This window comes from Anas acuta, chromosome 13, assembly GCF_963932015.1.
Source record: "Anas acuta chromosome 13, bAnaAcu1.1, whole genome shotgun sequence".
In the NCBI taxonomy this organism is placed as follows: Eukaryota; Metazoa; Chordata; class Aves; order Anseriformes; family Anatidae; genus Anas; species Anas acuta.
In genome coordinates this window covers 15,731,696-15,747,905 of record NC_088991.1, presented here as the reverse complement: position 1 = coordinate 15,747,905, position 16,210 = coordinate 15,731,696, and the positions used below count along the sequence as shown (strand labels likewise).

The 16,210-nt window shown below is 35.9% G+C and overlaps 1 long non-coding RNA gene across 4 annotated transcripts; it reads left to right on the top strand.

Moving 5' to 3' along the window:
• Positions 1 to 11,183: 11,183 nt before the first annotated feature.
• LOC137863915 (uncharacterized) lies at positions 11,184 to 15,917 on the top strand. 4 transcript variants are annotated; one of them, XR_011101220.1, is made up of 3 exons: positions 11,184 to 11,739; positions 14,134 to 14,237; positions 15,839 to 15,917. It is a non-coding gene; the product is annotated as an uncharacterized lncRNA (long non-coding RNA). The 4 variants fall into 4 exon arrangements; XR_011101221.1 differs by lacking the exon at positions 15,839 to 15,917 and adding an exon at positions 14,362 to 14,823; XR_011101223.1 differs by lacking the exon at positions 11,184 to 11,739 and adding an exon at positions 11,754 to 11,979.
• The last annotated feature ends 293 nt before the right edge of the window (positions 15,918 to 16,210 follow it).

Here is a 16,210-nt window from a genome sequence, read left to right as displayed (position 1 = left end):
GTAAATGGAAAATTTTAATCCTCGCTACCAAAATTTACAATCATGAAGACTTCAAAATGCAGGCTGGCTGCTGAAACGATGAAATGCATGTAAGGCTGCAGATGGCTGCAGTGTTTGAATTATTCTGTGAATGCGATGTGACTGGGGCTACCATGAGCAGCAAAGTTACAAATGGGAGTTTTGTGGAAAGCAGTGACAGGTATTTGTGAGCTAGTGTTCTGATGAAATAGAATAGTATTTCTGTTTTTGACAATCTTCATTGTCAAATATTCAATCTTCTTGACTGGGTCTATAAGGCAGCGTGTGATGCCCAATTTTCCTGTTATATTGAGAACCTTCTAGTGAGAGTAGAGAGCTCCTATTGGGAAAACCTAGTGGTGATAATGTTGAAATTCCACATATGAGAAAAATATAAAAACCAAGTTTAAAGAGACCAAAACTAACTGTGGCTGACCTCTAATGTGGTGCAATAAATAAAGGCTGTTACAATGTGTGAAGTAGTCCCTAAACTCTTAAACTCTCTTGCTTCGCAGGTTTCCTCATTGTGAAAATGCTATTCAACTCTGATGATTCAGTGTTCAAGGGCTTTTGAGCCCTAGAAGTTATAATTATTAGAGGGAATGATTCTGATTTTGTACCAAAGAAATATGCAATGTTTATCTGCTACTACTTTCACATTCAAATATTCTATATACTGAAAGGTAAAACTTTGTGTGCTCATTCACACAACAGACATTGGATTAAACCACAAAAACCTCTCTCTCAACCTTTACTGTTTCCTTTATAATGACTGAAATTTTTAGATTATGCTGTCATGTTTTGCTGTTCTTCCTTACAGCATATTCCATGCTTCATTTCCTTCCTTATGTGCTTTTTTTTTTTTAATATATTCTTCTAGTCCCTTCACCAAACTTTTTTTCTTTTTCTTTTTACTTTTGCTTCTTATGCAGGATATCTTTCTGCATCCCATTCTAATTTAGCAATTATTCATTGTATTATTTTCTCTTAATGACACCATCTAAAGAACAGAGCCTTGTCCTTCCTTCCAGCAAAGCCTTGTCCACAACAGAACAAATATGAAGTCTCTAATTTAGTGATTACCCCAAAGACTTTAGTCACCCCCAAAACACTTGAATCATAAGTGAGGGTAGGAAGGCTCTGCAGGAGGATCTGGATAGGCTGCACCGATGGGCTACTGTATGATGGTCAACTGTATGAAGTTCAACAAGGCCAAGTGCCGGGTCCTGCACCTGGGGCGCAATAACCCCAAGCAGAACTACAGGCTGGGAGAGGAATGGTTGGAGAGCTGCCAGGCAGAGAAGGACCTGGGAGTGATGGTGGACAGTCGGCTGAATATGAGCCAGCAGTGTGCTCTGGTGGCCAAGAAGGCCAACGGCATCCTGGCTTGTATCAGAAACACTGTGACCAGCAGGGCTAGGGAGGTGATCGTCCCCCTGTACTCGGCTCTGGTGAGGCCGCACCTCGAGTACTGTGTTCAGTTTTGGGCCCCTCGCTACAAGAAGGACATCGAGGTGCTTGAGCGGGTCCAAAGAAGGGCGACGAAGCTGGTGAGGGGCCTGGAGAGCAAGTCCTATGAGGAGCGGCTGAAGGAGCTGGGCTTGTTCAGCCTAGAGAAGAGGAGGCTCAGGGGTGACCTTATTGCTCTGTATAAGTACATTAAAGGAGGCTGTAGCGAGGTGGGGGTTGGCCTGTTCTCCCATGTGCCTGGTGACAGGACAAGGGGGAATGGGCTAAAGTTACGCCAGGGGAGTTTTAGGTTAGATGTTAGGAAGAATTTCTTTACTGAAAGGGTTGTTAGGCTTTACTGAACGGGCTGCCCAGGGAGGTGGTGGAGTCACCATCCCTGGAAGTCTTCAAAAGACGTTTAGATGTAGAGCTTAGGGATATGGTTTAGTGGGGACTGTTAGTGTTAGGTCAGAGGTTGGACTCGATGATCTTGAGGTCTCTTCCAACCTAGAAATTCTGTGATTCTGTGATAAACTGGAATATTTAATGTCATTGTACACTAACATATAAACATGATACAGTGTGTTCCACAATAAAAGTATTAGATCATATTTGGGGTCAGACAGAAAACAGAAACTCATACTTCTCAAATACTTGTTTACATTGTATATTACATATTATTTTTAAGAATATATATAGTTTCTCAACTACATATTTTTAGCAGCTCCCTGAGAGATTTAAATCTAGTCAGCATTGACATTGAGATTTTGCCTGGTGTTCTTCAGTCTTGTAAATAATATAATACTCCTTGACTAAATCATTTTATTACTTCATAGAAAGGAGCATCTGGATAGATCATATAAATGAATAGATTTTCTATGAGTGAATGAACCTTCTCCAAGCTTTTAAGATGTCAGCCACCAGCTTTTTTCAGTTGCTAAATACAAAAATGTTATCGTTCTGGTAATGTTACAACAGAGTAAACATAATGTACACTAAAGAACAATTTTCCAAACAGCCTACATTATTTCTGGATCCAAAATGTTTTCCAAAATAACAACTGAAGTTCACAAATTACAGAGCAGGAAAGGCAGTTGGAGATGCATTTTTGTAAGAGCAGCTCTGAACCATTTAAAAGATCGATAGTTGGTCTGAACTTCCAGTGTAACTTCAACACAGGTATTTAGCTAGAAAAAGCAATTGCAGAATTTTCAGACCAGCCTATGATAAAAATGTATAATTCTTAAAGTTGTATTACTGATATTACTTTAGACCTTTTATGGAAGGATAAGCATTTTTAAAGTTTCTTCTTGCTGCTGAAGCTTCAGTTGTACCATGAGAAAGAGATTTAAACGAAAATAAATATTCAGAGAGTCTATTCGGCACTGCATTATTTATTTATTTATTTTTAAAGGCACCATTCTATAGAAGAAAATGTCTGGGGTATATGAAAATTTGACTGCTGTTAGAAATTACTTTAACAAACAAGATTCTAGTACATCTGATGAGTAGTACATATAGACAGTACAAATTGAACAGATGAACCTCTCAGTCAGACCCATCCTTCTTTAAATGAGAAGGAAGGAAGCACTCAGCTTTTCTGTGGGAATGCGCACCTCACAAAACAAAGCCAGATGATTGTCTTTTCAGGGGAATGCAAAAATATAGTGTTTTGGGGGTACATGCTGTCCTGTGCAATTGGGATGGATTACTATTTCTTCTCTATCAGGTATATAATTGGCAAAATACACAATGGAAACGAGGCAGTCTGAGAAAAAGGCTCTTCCAGGTAATTTAATGTTGCCATCCCTTGTATGTTAGGTATTACTTGACATTGAATTTTGCAAAAAGCCAACGTGTTCTGCTTTTACTCCTGATTATCATTTTATTTCATTTTCTTCCAATTTACTGTTTATTAGAACATAATTTGATCAAACATAGCATTTTCTTGTTATGGCATCTTGGAAACTCCACATACAGGCACATTTGCTCAACAGTATATTGAGGATATCACTGGTATCTGTCTTCACATATCAACATACCTTAACACTAAATGTAGCAACATACATTGCATTAGTTTACCATAAATTGTTTAAATATTCTGGCTGGTAAAATAACGATCCTTTGTAGAATCCTGCCTCTTACACTGACTGTACTGGAATTCAGTAATTTCCTCAGTACATTTCTCTCAAGGACTAAACAGGATGTCTATAGGGCTATCACTGAACATTAAAGGACTGAAAAGAATTCTAGTACAGACAAATTATTTTATTTCTTCTTGAGTTACATCAAGGTTTTGAAATTACTCAGTATAGCAGTCAATACAGTTTTTAGCTCATGATGGAAAAACATAGTAGCTACTAATATTTCTTCTGCCATCCCTTTGAAAGTCTCATTTGCCTTTCGAGTCTAATCATCTTTGTGTCTTGGAAACCAGTAAAAGCAGAGAAACTTGTGCTGCAAGTCTCTCAACAAAATCTTGTCTAATTGCTAATGTTTTCTGTATAAAATTCTTCTCGCCAAACTAATAGGTTGTCCTGGTTTCAGTTAGGACAGAGTTAATTTTCTTCCTAGTAGCTGGTAGAATGCTATGATTTGGCTTAGGATGAGAAGAGTGCTGATAACATGCTGATGTTTTAATTGTTGCAGAGCAGTGCTTACAACAAGCCAAGGACGTTTCAGCTTCTCACTCTGTCCTGCCAACAGGCAGGCTGGGGGTGCAGCAAGAGCTGGGAGGGGACAGATCCAGAGCAGCTGACCCAAACCAGCCAAAGGGGTATTCCATACCATCTGACGTCATGCTAAACAATATAGAGGCGTGGCTAGCTGGGGGGAGGAGGGCCGGATTGTTTGGGGTTAGGCTGGGCATCGGTCAGTGGGTGGTGAGCAATTGCATTGTACGTCACTTGTTCTGTACACATTATTAGTAATAGTACTATTATCATCGTTATTATTATGATTGTTATTATTATTTTCCTGTCTTAATAAACTGTCTTTATCTCAACTCACAGGCTTCACTAAATCACTGTTAAATTACATGCTACATATTCAGTTTAGACATAACTTCAGGTCTGCTGTAGACTAGGAAGATGTTCATCAACCAGTTACTGCATTTGATCATGAGATGGTTATAAAAAATGAAACAACAGGAAAACATCTAAGGAGAAGGAATGCTCAAAAGCCAATCCAGCTTTGCAATGCAGGTGCAGGTACACCTGCATTAGGTAGGACAGTGGATCTGTGACCTCAGACTCTTACTATTTTTTCTGTACTCTTTTGCAGAGTTATTCTGCAAAATATTCTCCTTATTAAAATTAATTTATCCATGTTCTGCATGCACTGGGTAGGGGATTGGGATATTTTTATCACTAAGGATGACTGGAAGCCTTCATTCTCTGCAGTGGATAGCCAAAGCAAATTCGATTTGTGAGGTAACAGCCTCTTATTTTTTATATCTGCAAAGATTTTCATCATATTATTTCTGAGGAACTCTGACATGTAAAAAGTAAGAATGAGCATAGAGAAATCACTTGGTCTACGTGGTAACCTGGTAATGTTCTCAAACTAGTCTATTATAATCACCTACAGCTGTTTGGACATCAGTCTAAATGATATTCTCAAAAAGTGGCTTCAGAAAAATTCTTTCTCATTCTTTTTTATCCTTTTAGCCTGTAAATAGATTATAAATGGAACTGCAAAAGCAGAATGCAGCAGTTTATACACACTTAGCAGAAATGGTGAATCCTTCCTGTGAACAGCTGTTAGGTCAGTATTTGTAGAAGCATATCCTATTTTTACCATGCTCACAACTCAGCTGGAAGCTGAAATTTAACTTGATTTGAAACAACCAAATCAGCATTTGAATACAAGACTGACTTACATAGAGAGCAAATAATTATATTTAATAAGCACGTGTTAAATGAGATGTTGGATGCTTTGTAGGTTGGAATACAAACAAACTCTTAAGAGAAGAATAACAGCAGAATTGCTTGTTAACTGCCATGAGAAGCAACCTTACATCTGGAACTCTGCCTATTGCTCTAATTCAGAAAAAAAAAAAAAAGGTAAAGCACAAACTATTTTTTTAAACATATATTATTTTAATTAATCTTTGCTCCTCTCTAGTTTTAGTGGTGATCACAAAAAATATCAGCATCTTTGTACATGTTTGAGAATTGTACATTCTCTAACTTTATATCATAGAGTTTGTGACTAATTTTGTCTGGCATTCTATATTTATGGATTTTTAAATTTTTAAATTATGAATTAATGAAGTTGAACTGTTATATTCCAATGTATATTGTTGGATTATAGGTATTTACTATACAAGTTTTTAAAAGTATGTTCTGTAAGTTTTATTTTGTACTTAGCTACTCTCCATAAGCTAAATACATTTTCTAAAACTAACCATACTTTAGATCTGAATGAACTCTATGAATTCTCTCTAGATATAATGCTATTCCAAACTCCAAGCCTGTCAAGTAATCTGCATTTAGTTATGCTTTGAAACATAGAAAAAAGAATTAAGCCTATATAAGGAGTACTACTAATAATCATAACCTTTTTGTTGTTGTTGTTGTTACTGATCTCTAAAACTTTCAGGTTTCAGACTTAGAGTGTGGTATTAGAACAGTGATTTATTTATTTATTTTTTCTCTCCAAAAGAAAGAAATGGATTTTCATTTTTTCCTTGAGGGCAGGGTGTAGGTTCCAGCTATGATAGTTTCTGGCACATAACATGTATGGGATCTTCTTGAAAGTCCTTAAATCCCTGGAGTAGTCCTGTTGACTACTGTGCACAGTAACTTCCACAGCAACTGCATCTGAAGCAGACATAGGAGAAAAAATGTCCACACAGAAAAGTAACTAATAGATCATCATATAGATTATGTTATTTCCTGTCAAAAATTAAACTAATATTATATATTCCCCCTTTAAAGGGGGAATGAGTCACTGTGTCTGTTTCTTGTTTTATGAGTCATTGATAGAAGAGAGATTAATTAAAATGTCCTTGTCTGCTAAAAATACATAAATAGTATATTTGTTCTAAGTGAAAGGATCAGTAAAGTCTAGCATCATTTGTAAGTCTAGCATCATTTGTAAGTCTGTATATGTTTCCAAGGACTCTTCAAAATTAACATGAGGGAGGGAAGTAGAAAAAGTGAGAGATCTGAAAAATGTCAGTGAGATCTGAAAAATGGCAATTTTGTCTTCATTTTTTTCCCCATCTACAGCAGAAACAGAAGCTGCTACATATAAAATGCATTGATACAACAAAAACTTAAAAAAAAAAAAAAAAAAAAAATAACACAGGTAGCTTCAGTTAACTGGGGGAAAGTGTGTTTTGTAAACAAGTATATAGTTAATTATAGCTAATATAACTTTCTTAAGGCTAGAATAGCGAAGGTTAGGTTAACGTGCAAGGAAAAAAAAAAAAAAAAAAGTACTCACTGAAAAGATTTAGAAAAGATCTAACGAGAGCTTGCCAAAACACTTCTATAAAGAAAATTCTGTAGAATGCCTTTTTTTTCCTTGAGTAAAATGGAAGAAAACTGATAAAGCTTTATCTAAGTGCTTGTATGCCTTTTCACATTCCACAGTTTAATAGACAGTACCAGGCCTGTTTATATAATTTTTCCTCTTAATAAAATAAAATAAAGTTGTTCTTTGCTGTTTTTCATATGTTCCCTAAAGATTTTTATCTTGCAAATACAAGAGATTAATTATTTCTATAATGGAAGGCTTAGCACTCCCATAAGTAGTTGGTTTTTTTTGTGTGTGTGTTTAAAAATAATCATACGTATAATAAAATTTGAGTAGTTTATGACCAATGCAGATACTTCACAAATACTGGAGTGGAAAAGAGAAAAAAAAAAAAAAAAAAAAAAAAAGAGAGAGAGAGAGAGAAAACAAATCCTTAAAAAGAGAGGATTAAAAATTAAACTAAACTGGTGTCATTAATGGATAGTAGCATTCAGGGCAAGGCCACAGAGAATAAATTAAATGAAAAAAAGTGTAATACAATAGCTGACACCTAAACAACCTTTAATGTTTTTGTGGTTTTTCCCTATAACCTTGCAAGAAAGGTTCAGGAGGGTGATTACATAACAGACACCAAGAGAATTTTTCTCTACTGCTGCTAAAGTGTATTGAACACTTTTCTATATACATCATATTATATATTGGCAAATGAATTTGGATTTCTCTGTTCTCATTTACATCAGTGGAACTGTTCCCTTCAGACAAGTAGGTTTTACATCTGTGAATAGCAGGTCAGTGCCTAGCTCATGAATAGAAAGTTATGTGACATCAATACTTTGCATGCTATTATCTATTTCTTCTAATAGCTTTGCATTCATTTTAAACAGAAAGCAATACAACTTTAATGAAAACAAGGAATGTTCCAGTGTTCCACTCTGCAGAAGAGTTCCACTGGAGAGACAGGGCTGCTTGTCTACTATAGACTAGTCTACTTGTCAACTTGTCTACTACTGCCTGTCGGACTATAAGGCTTTGCCCTCCAAAAGCTGCAAGAACACTCTAACAAGACAAAAAGTTTAGTATGGGGATTGCAAAGCTTTATTTTCCTAATTGTTTTATATTAATTTCCTGGTAATATAGGAATACTTTAATAACTGTGAGACCCATGAGACTCTTTAAGCTACTCTTATGTTTTCCGGGGACTTCACAAGTTTCCAGCAGAATGTAAACTGGGTCTGGTAAAGGAGACACTGAATGCTCTCTTCTTTTTTCTTACCTTTTAGGAAGTAACATGAAACTGCCCTTTAAAAATGATTCGACATTTATGATTCAGTGCAGAACGGCAGCCCTAGGGCCAGGCAGAAAAAGCTGCTGTAAATCATTCAAAGCAGGGAGACAATAACACCAATATTTAAGGTCTGTGTTTAAATTAGTTATGTTTGTAAAACATAAGCAGTTGTGTCTGATAGAGTACTAACATTCCAACATATTTTTGACCTCTCATTTCTCACTGTAGTCTTTGCTTGATTTTCATCACTGTTCACTGAACAGCTTCATTTTTACTTATGTATTTGATTTTGTTAGAGTATTTATAATTAAAGTAAATTCCGCATGCTATAGCAATAGACTACAGTCTTGCCATTGTGGAACAGTACTTCACAATGCTGAATTTCAACTTCATAAGAAACTATTAAGCTACACTTAAGGGTGTGGTTTATGCTATATCTAAGTCCAATTTAGCCATGAGTGATACTGAAAGATGTGGTCCTATCTCCAATTCCTCTTGTCTGTATATTCCCTCCTTTACATTACATTTAGCAATCAATCACATGTAAAAACATCAGAAAACTGATTTAATGACCTTCCTACCTATAAAATACTAGTTTTCCATGAGGTTACTGAACTGACTCAGTCCGTACCACTGAATCTAATGCACTTCAGCTCTTCTGGAGAACTTTTATCTATTACATTATTTCATTAATTTATATTATTTTGTTACTTTTGTTTATATATACTGTGCAATCATGCTCTAAACTAGTAGATTGTTAGTAGGTTTCTGATCCCTCCCCTTTGTGTATATTTTTAGACTACTTTTTTTAATAGGTAGAAGGAAATAATAACATTTCAGCTAAGTCTTTGTTATTGATATGGTTAACCTTTCTTGAAATCTTTGTAGTATGCTGCATTTTTGTCAAGTATTACTGCTGGCATTAGAACCATTTCCTGATTTATTATTATGTGTCAGTTTAATTAACATGCTGTTTTACTCCCTCTTCCAGATTGTTAATGAAGATGTTAAATAAACAGGACCAAACAGTGATCCCTGCAGAGCTCCACAAGACACCTCCCACCAACTTGATACATTGCCATTTTTCATTACCCTTTATTTGCACTCAGCCAGACATTTTTAAATCCAAGCGACAGTACTCCATGTCCAAGCCAATTTGAATTAATTTTGCAAGTAAAGATTCTGTAAGACACTACATTAAGTGTTTTACTCAGACCAGATATATTACACATGCTTTCATCCACTAATTTTCTAAAGCTATCAGAAAAAGCAATCAAGCTTTGAAGATTACTAGTGCACCCAGCCAGCTTTTTGCTGGTCTATTCATTTACAAAACCAATCCTGGCATTATTAAAGAATTGTCACTACTTTAGCTGATGACTGATTTAAAATAATGTATTTTTCTAATCCATTGACTTCCCAAAATATAATACAGCACTGATTATTCTTACTAACTTTTAGTTTAGGGCTATATGGTAGGTTGACTTATGTTTTGATTGACAGACTCATGTTTTTCTTGAAAATGATCGGTGATTTCTGTAGCATAGCTTGTGCTTATTTTACCTGTTTCCAGCTGTTAGATTGTATAAATGGTTATTCCTTACTCCCAATATGAAGGCAAATAAGTCCTACAAAACCTCTTTAATCACATCAGTGAAGAAGCATCAGACTTGCAGAAGGGACAAAAACACAGTATGAGAGGTCTAATTCTAGACATACTAGATTTATTTTTTTCACAGTCAATGCCAGTCAAAATAAACTTTCTCTTCTTATTTAATACATTCCTTTCCCCTATATTATATTGTTTACTCATGTTATAAACTGTTGTGCCTAAAACTTCTAGTCAGATTGTTTTCTTCTCTTATGGCACATCCACTCCTTATTGTACTATGTCCCCATTCCTTTAACGCTTGTACCCTTCCTAACAAACTCTTGTTGTGGTGGTGAAGCGATGTGTTCCAGATGAAGTCTGGGGCACAGAAAAACTTGGTGACTTACTTCATTTTACATGTAGACTCTTTGGTAAAACTGGGAATGTTTCAGATATAGTGAAGTATTCCTAGTTAGTACACCTAGTTAATATGCTAAATATGAAGCCATTCCTTTACAGATGCCCTTACTAAAGACTCTTTCTTATTCTTGCTAGCATCATTCAAATACAGTTCCTGGTGATCTCCTTAGATGGGGCCCAGTTCTACCTCTAGTTTGTTGCGTTTTCACTGAAATAGATCCAAAAAGTTTATTAATGTGTTTCTCAAAATTCTTCATGCTGCCAGTCAGCTTTTTCAATGTAAAATTTTCAAATTAAAATATTACTTACAAAAATACTGCTTGCTTTTTCTTTTTTCCTAATAATTTCCATGAATTTAGGTGTCCAGGATCCTACAATAGGTATATTGTTTATTAGTTGTTTTTATTTTCTTTACAAAATTCTATTTATCAGATTAGTAATATCTTGATTTTATGTTTTTCAACACATAGTGGAATGATTACATCAGAATGTTTAGTTCTTAACTTCTTTGTATGCATGCATGCATTCACAACAGTAGAAAATACATTGATTTTCTTCCCAATGATAAGAGAAACAGAGGTCATATGTCCCCAAAAGTCTAATTTCAGCAAGATTCATGCACAGAATACAGCACAGTCCACATGAAACATGCAGACATTTGAGCAAGTGTATCATTGTTGACTTTGATTTCCCAGAGGGAAGAATATCAAACAATTTAATAATTTAAGATTTCTTTTAAAAAATATCTTATTAAGACATAAGCTATATTGTATGATCCTTTTGTGATTTGGTAACAGATAAGCAGGCCTCTTTTTTCTCTTTTCAGTCTTTTAAAAATAATCCTACGCTAGATGCTTCCACACATATTATGAAAAGCTGTGTACACATTTTGGACTCTTACCTTGATATTGAAATGAGGTTGCGCTTGTGGGAAGATGCTGTTTCACAGAAATACTTTTGTGGTAATGCTTTCATGGCTGAGCAGTGAGACTTTCAGAAAAAAGAGCAGAGATTTGTTTTTAATCAGTGCCCATAATCCTTAAAAACAAAGAAATTGCTGATTAACTCAATATGATAAGAAACAGCTTGTATCTACAGCAAATTGCCTAGAGTTAAAAGTCACTTTTCTTCCGATTTACCTTCTGGAGTCAGATGGTCAAGTGTTCATTCTTATTTTGCCACCTTCAAGCTCAGGCTAAGGACACAAATCTCCAGATTGCAACTGTGAAGTGAAGGCTTTCCTTCATATTCTTCACTTCAAAGGCAAAAACAATATAATTGAGGCACACTGACCCCACCTCCTCCCAAGCCTGACTTAAGCTCAGTGGTTAAACATAAAACCCCACATCAAGAGTCACCAGAAGCACTCTTGCCTGTGCGAAGAAGCTGCTGTGACCCTCAGGGATGGCTTCCTTCTGCTGGCTTCTGGTGGCTCCCTTGATTGTGGCAGCCCTGATGGCCAAGTCCCATGCAGTGGCAGCAGAGGCTCAAGGTAAGCTTCTGTAAGTTTCTGAAAGGTGGCACCTGCAAGTAGGTAGGGGCAGGCTGGGGGGCCACTGCTGTGAGGAAGGGGTCTTGCTGCTAACCATGGCCCAGGGTTGGGGGTAATAAGATGGCGGTGAGATCTCAGGGCAGCTGGGGAAGTTTGACCAGGTTTTGCGTCACGGCAGATACTAAAGGCTGCTAGGTGAGAGGAAGATTAAAGCCACTGGTGAGGAGAGAGGGACAGAAGGTCAGCATCCACTCAGATCTTTTAAATGTATTTAATTCAGTACATCTTTTTTTTTTTTTTTTTTTTTTTTTTTATTGAACTACCCTGCTTGAATTTCTGTACCATTGTCTTGCATTAATGTGGAAAGGGCTTGGTAGCAGGGGAATGCAGGGGTGGCTGCCATGAGAAGAGTCTGTCCCATGCCAGATCAGAGCCAGTGCCAGCAGGTTCTAAAAGGGACCTGATGTTGGCCAGAGCTGGGCAATGAGCGATGTTGTTTCTGCCTCTGAGAGCAGATTTAGGAAAGGGGGAAAAAAACTGCTGCACAACAGCAGCTGGGAGAGATGAGTGAGAAATGGCCCTTCAGACCCCAAGGTCAGTGCAGAAGGAGGAGAGGCCCCTGGTGGAGCAGGCTGTCCTCCTGCAGCACAATTCATGGGTGCTTTAGAATTTTAAGATGTAGCTATTTTGTATGTGATCTTTCCCATTTGCAAGCGATAGAAAACTTATTCTATGTATGTTGCCAGTGTGCCTTAAATAACCTTCAAAGTGATGGCCTAACTGTAGCAGCGGTTGGAGTCTGCAGTCTGTTATGGGTGATGTGGCTGCAATTCATCCTGCTCCTTGGAGCTACTGCTGTTGACATACATACATATAGATGTTTAACTATATCTCATTTGAACACCAGTGTCTGTAAGCCACCTATCTCAAAGGTCTGTCACATTGTACCATTTTAAAATTACCCATTTACACTCATCCTTTGCACTGTTTCTTTCTAGTTTAAGATTATGTTGTCATTTGGCTTCCATAACTCCCTTTCAGCTTCTGTACTCTTGTGGTGTTTCTCCTTAACCCAGTGTTAGTGACAGAGACACAGAATAGGCAAGTCAAAAGATGAAGATAAAAAAGAACATTGATGTTGCTGCAGCAGAAGGAAGAATAGTCATAAATAATGTTTATATGGAAAACAGAGTTTTATATTACATTGTTCAAAATGAAGTTCTGCTCTTTAGAAGCAACATAATGTATCTAAATGGACAGGTATGGCTTTGTTGTGGGCTGGGAGGAGTAAATTGAGTTTTGTTCCTGTGCATTCACATGCCTGGATTTGTATCTCATCTCAGCAGGTGACCTGACTTGTAGATAGGTCCCTATTTCCTTAACTCCTTCTGAGCCACTTGTATTATTAACAGGCAATATATACTGAAAACTAAAGAAGTTATTTTTCTCTTTAAAAATGGTAATGGAGATTTTGGTAACAGCTTCACCTTCATTGATGTGTTACAATTTGCACTTGAAGCAGAAATAAAAATGTCCATTTCACCCTGTAATTGAATTTAATCTAGAAATTTTCCACAGTAACTCCTGAAAGGTTAACTAAATTTTCAGTTCACCAAACAAGTCTTTAAAATGTGTACTGGAGTTTTGCTCAATTTTTCTCATATTCCCTGATTTTTATTGAGTAGTTAGTCCAGCCCAATGCCAAGCTTTAAACAGCTTCCTGATATCTGAGAAGTGGAAAATTTTTGAACATTCAGTGCTAACTGCATAAGTTTGTTTATCTTTATTCTTTATTCATCACAATCCAGTAGTTCTAAGAGATTTTTCATAGATATTCAGGCCCAACGGTAGGTGTTGTTTTCTGATGTTGCTAGAGAGAACATTTTGATCAAAAATGACAGAACTCTACCCCTCTTACTTAAAGAAAAACAATTTCTTCCATGCTCATTCCTCACCTATACTCAGTGCAAATCATGGAAGCTAGGTAGGGAATTGTGTGATATTTTAAGACAGAAAATGAGGTTCTGAAGGGACATATAGATCATGGGAATATAAAATCAGAGAGGGTGAACACTGTAGGAGCTGAACTGTGGATTTTCTGAAGATGCAAATGTATTAGCAGATAATTTGCAGATAATGCCCTAGGAAGGGCCATTTCTACTTGCAACTCTTGAAAGAAATCGATATTATTATGCTCTAAAACAAGAAATAACTTCAAGTGTTATTATTTGTTCATTAGTATTTAACTCTAATAGATTACTTTTTTCTTTTTTCTTATTTTTTTGTCCCAACTGTTTGGGATGGCTAGAAACTCAATTAAAAACAAACAAACCAAGAAACAAACAAACAAAAAACTTCAAGCAAACTGAAACATACATATTTTTGTAATTTCAGGGGTTGGAATTTCCTGAACAAAATGCAGACAGGCAGAAATCCTACAAAACTGTCCACATTGTTATTTCATCAGTCAACAGGTGTTTCGCCTATGGCACTTTCCAGTAAGTAAAAGGATAGTGCTGTTGACTTCCTACTGTGCTCACTTACATTTCCTCTTCTGTCCAGTGCGGTAAGATTTATTTTGACTTAAATATTGTATACATTTTCTGTCTGTTGTATAAATAGGTAAATGTTTAAAGTTGATAGACGCAAAAGAACCCCGTCAGATTGAGGAGCCTTTTGCTTCAAAGAATAATGTCTGCATATCCCTTTCTTTCACTGGTGGTCACTTGGAGTCAGATTCATTTCCTGCCTCTGAAGGCTTCTATCTAAAGTTCTTGGAGTAACACTAGAAAGACTGGGAAAAAAAAGAAAGGTTATATGCCTTCATAGAAGCATGCAATAGCTATGACTGAATTAAAATCAAGCCTGTTGTAAGCCTGGATTGCACCCACCTTATCAGACACAATCATAATTCTGCTTGTTGGAGGACTGTTGTGTTGTGTTCTCTCTATGTTTTAAAAATAAAATGTTGAATTAATAAGCTTCTTCCTCCCTTCTGATTTCCAAAAAGCGGGAAAAAACAATACTCATCTTGATAAGAACTTCCTACAATGCTAAAATAACGTGTGTGCTGTAATAGCTTTCCTGTATTTTTTATACTTTATTATTTCTAACAAAACTGGCTGCTTATCCAAAATGATATGATAACTTAGACTACGATCTATTTTCAATGTCTTCATGAAAGACAAGCTCTGTCATTATCTTCCCAGAGGAATATAGCAGTAGACTGGAAATCTGGGGAGTAAAATTTGAAAATTACTGTTTCTTCTCATATATTTCTGTTTTATGGCTTTTGAGCATACTGGAATGCCTTAGTACGGAGAAAAAACAATGGCAGTGAAGGGAAGTGACTATTAATGTCCTATCAGAACTTGATGGGGCTTGATATAATTAAAAAACTTGTGATATCTCCAGCAATTGTAATTCCAATTATTTGCTAGCTAAAGGCAAGTTTCACTGCTCCAAGTTAGGAAATCATGTAAATAGCCTAATTAATATAATTTGCCTTATGCTCTACTAAGAAAACAAAAACAAATATGTCATTTTTTAAAGAACAAATAGCATGGTATAAACTAAATATTATAAATATTCAATCCATTTGTAGAGCAAACATTACATATTACAAATCATTCTCAGCATTTTTAAGTAATTCAGCATGATTTAATGAAATTATGATGGCTTGCTTTAGCTTTACAAGCTCATGACAATAAAAGGAAAGCATTTCCTTTGTATGGATTAGAGCTAGTTCTTTTACAAAATAGTGTGTAACAAGATGTACAGCAGGGGGCCAGAAGATATAAAGAAGGTTTCCTCATCTTGTATCTGCAGTCCTTTAATATCAAGAGACTTCCACAAAACTTAAAATAAGTCTTTGAAATATTCCATGCTGTGGTGCTAGAAAGGTAAAATAAATAATACTTTGCTTTTTCCTCATGTGGAATGAAGAGATAAAGCTATTTATAAACCTGTAAAGACTTACAAATCATTCTAACAGGTTGTCATATGTTAATGTCAGTGAGAATTTAATCACCCAAGGTAAAAATCTATATATTTTCTTTCTCCAAACCCATCTTGTTTTCATAAATGTCTTTATTGACAGATTCTCTCATGATGATAAATTAAAGGAATGCCCAAGACCACAAAATGTAAAAACAAAAAATACAAGGACTGAAACGGTAGGTTGTTTTTAAACTGTGTGGCAGTTTTCGTTGTTGTAGCATTTAGAGTATCTAATGAGAAGTCATTGTGCTTGGTACTATACACCTGATTAAAAAGAGAATAGAGATAAGAAATCGAGGATTTAGATTTATATAACAAATTGCTAGAAAAAAAAAAATCACTTTTTTTTTTTTTTGAGAGAGAGAGAGAGAGTTGTAAATTTAGGGGTAGAAAACCTTACTTAGGAGCAAAACAATTTTATCCATCGAGTCATTAATAATTTCTTTAAAGACAGCTGCTTATCAAAAAAGCC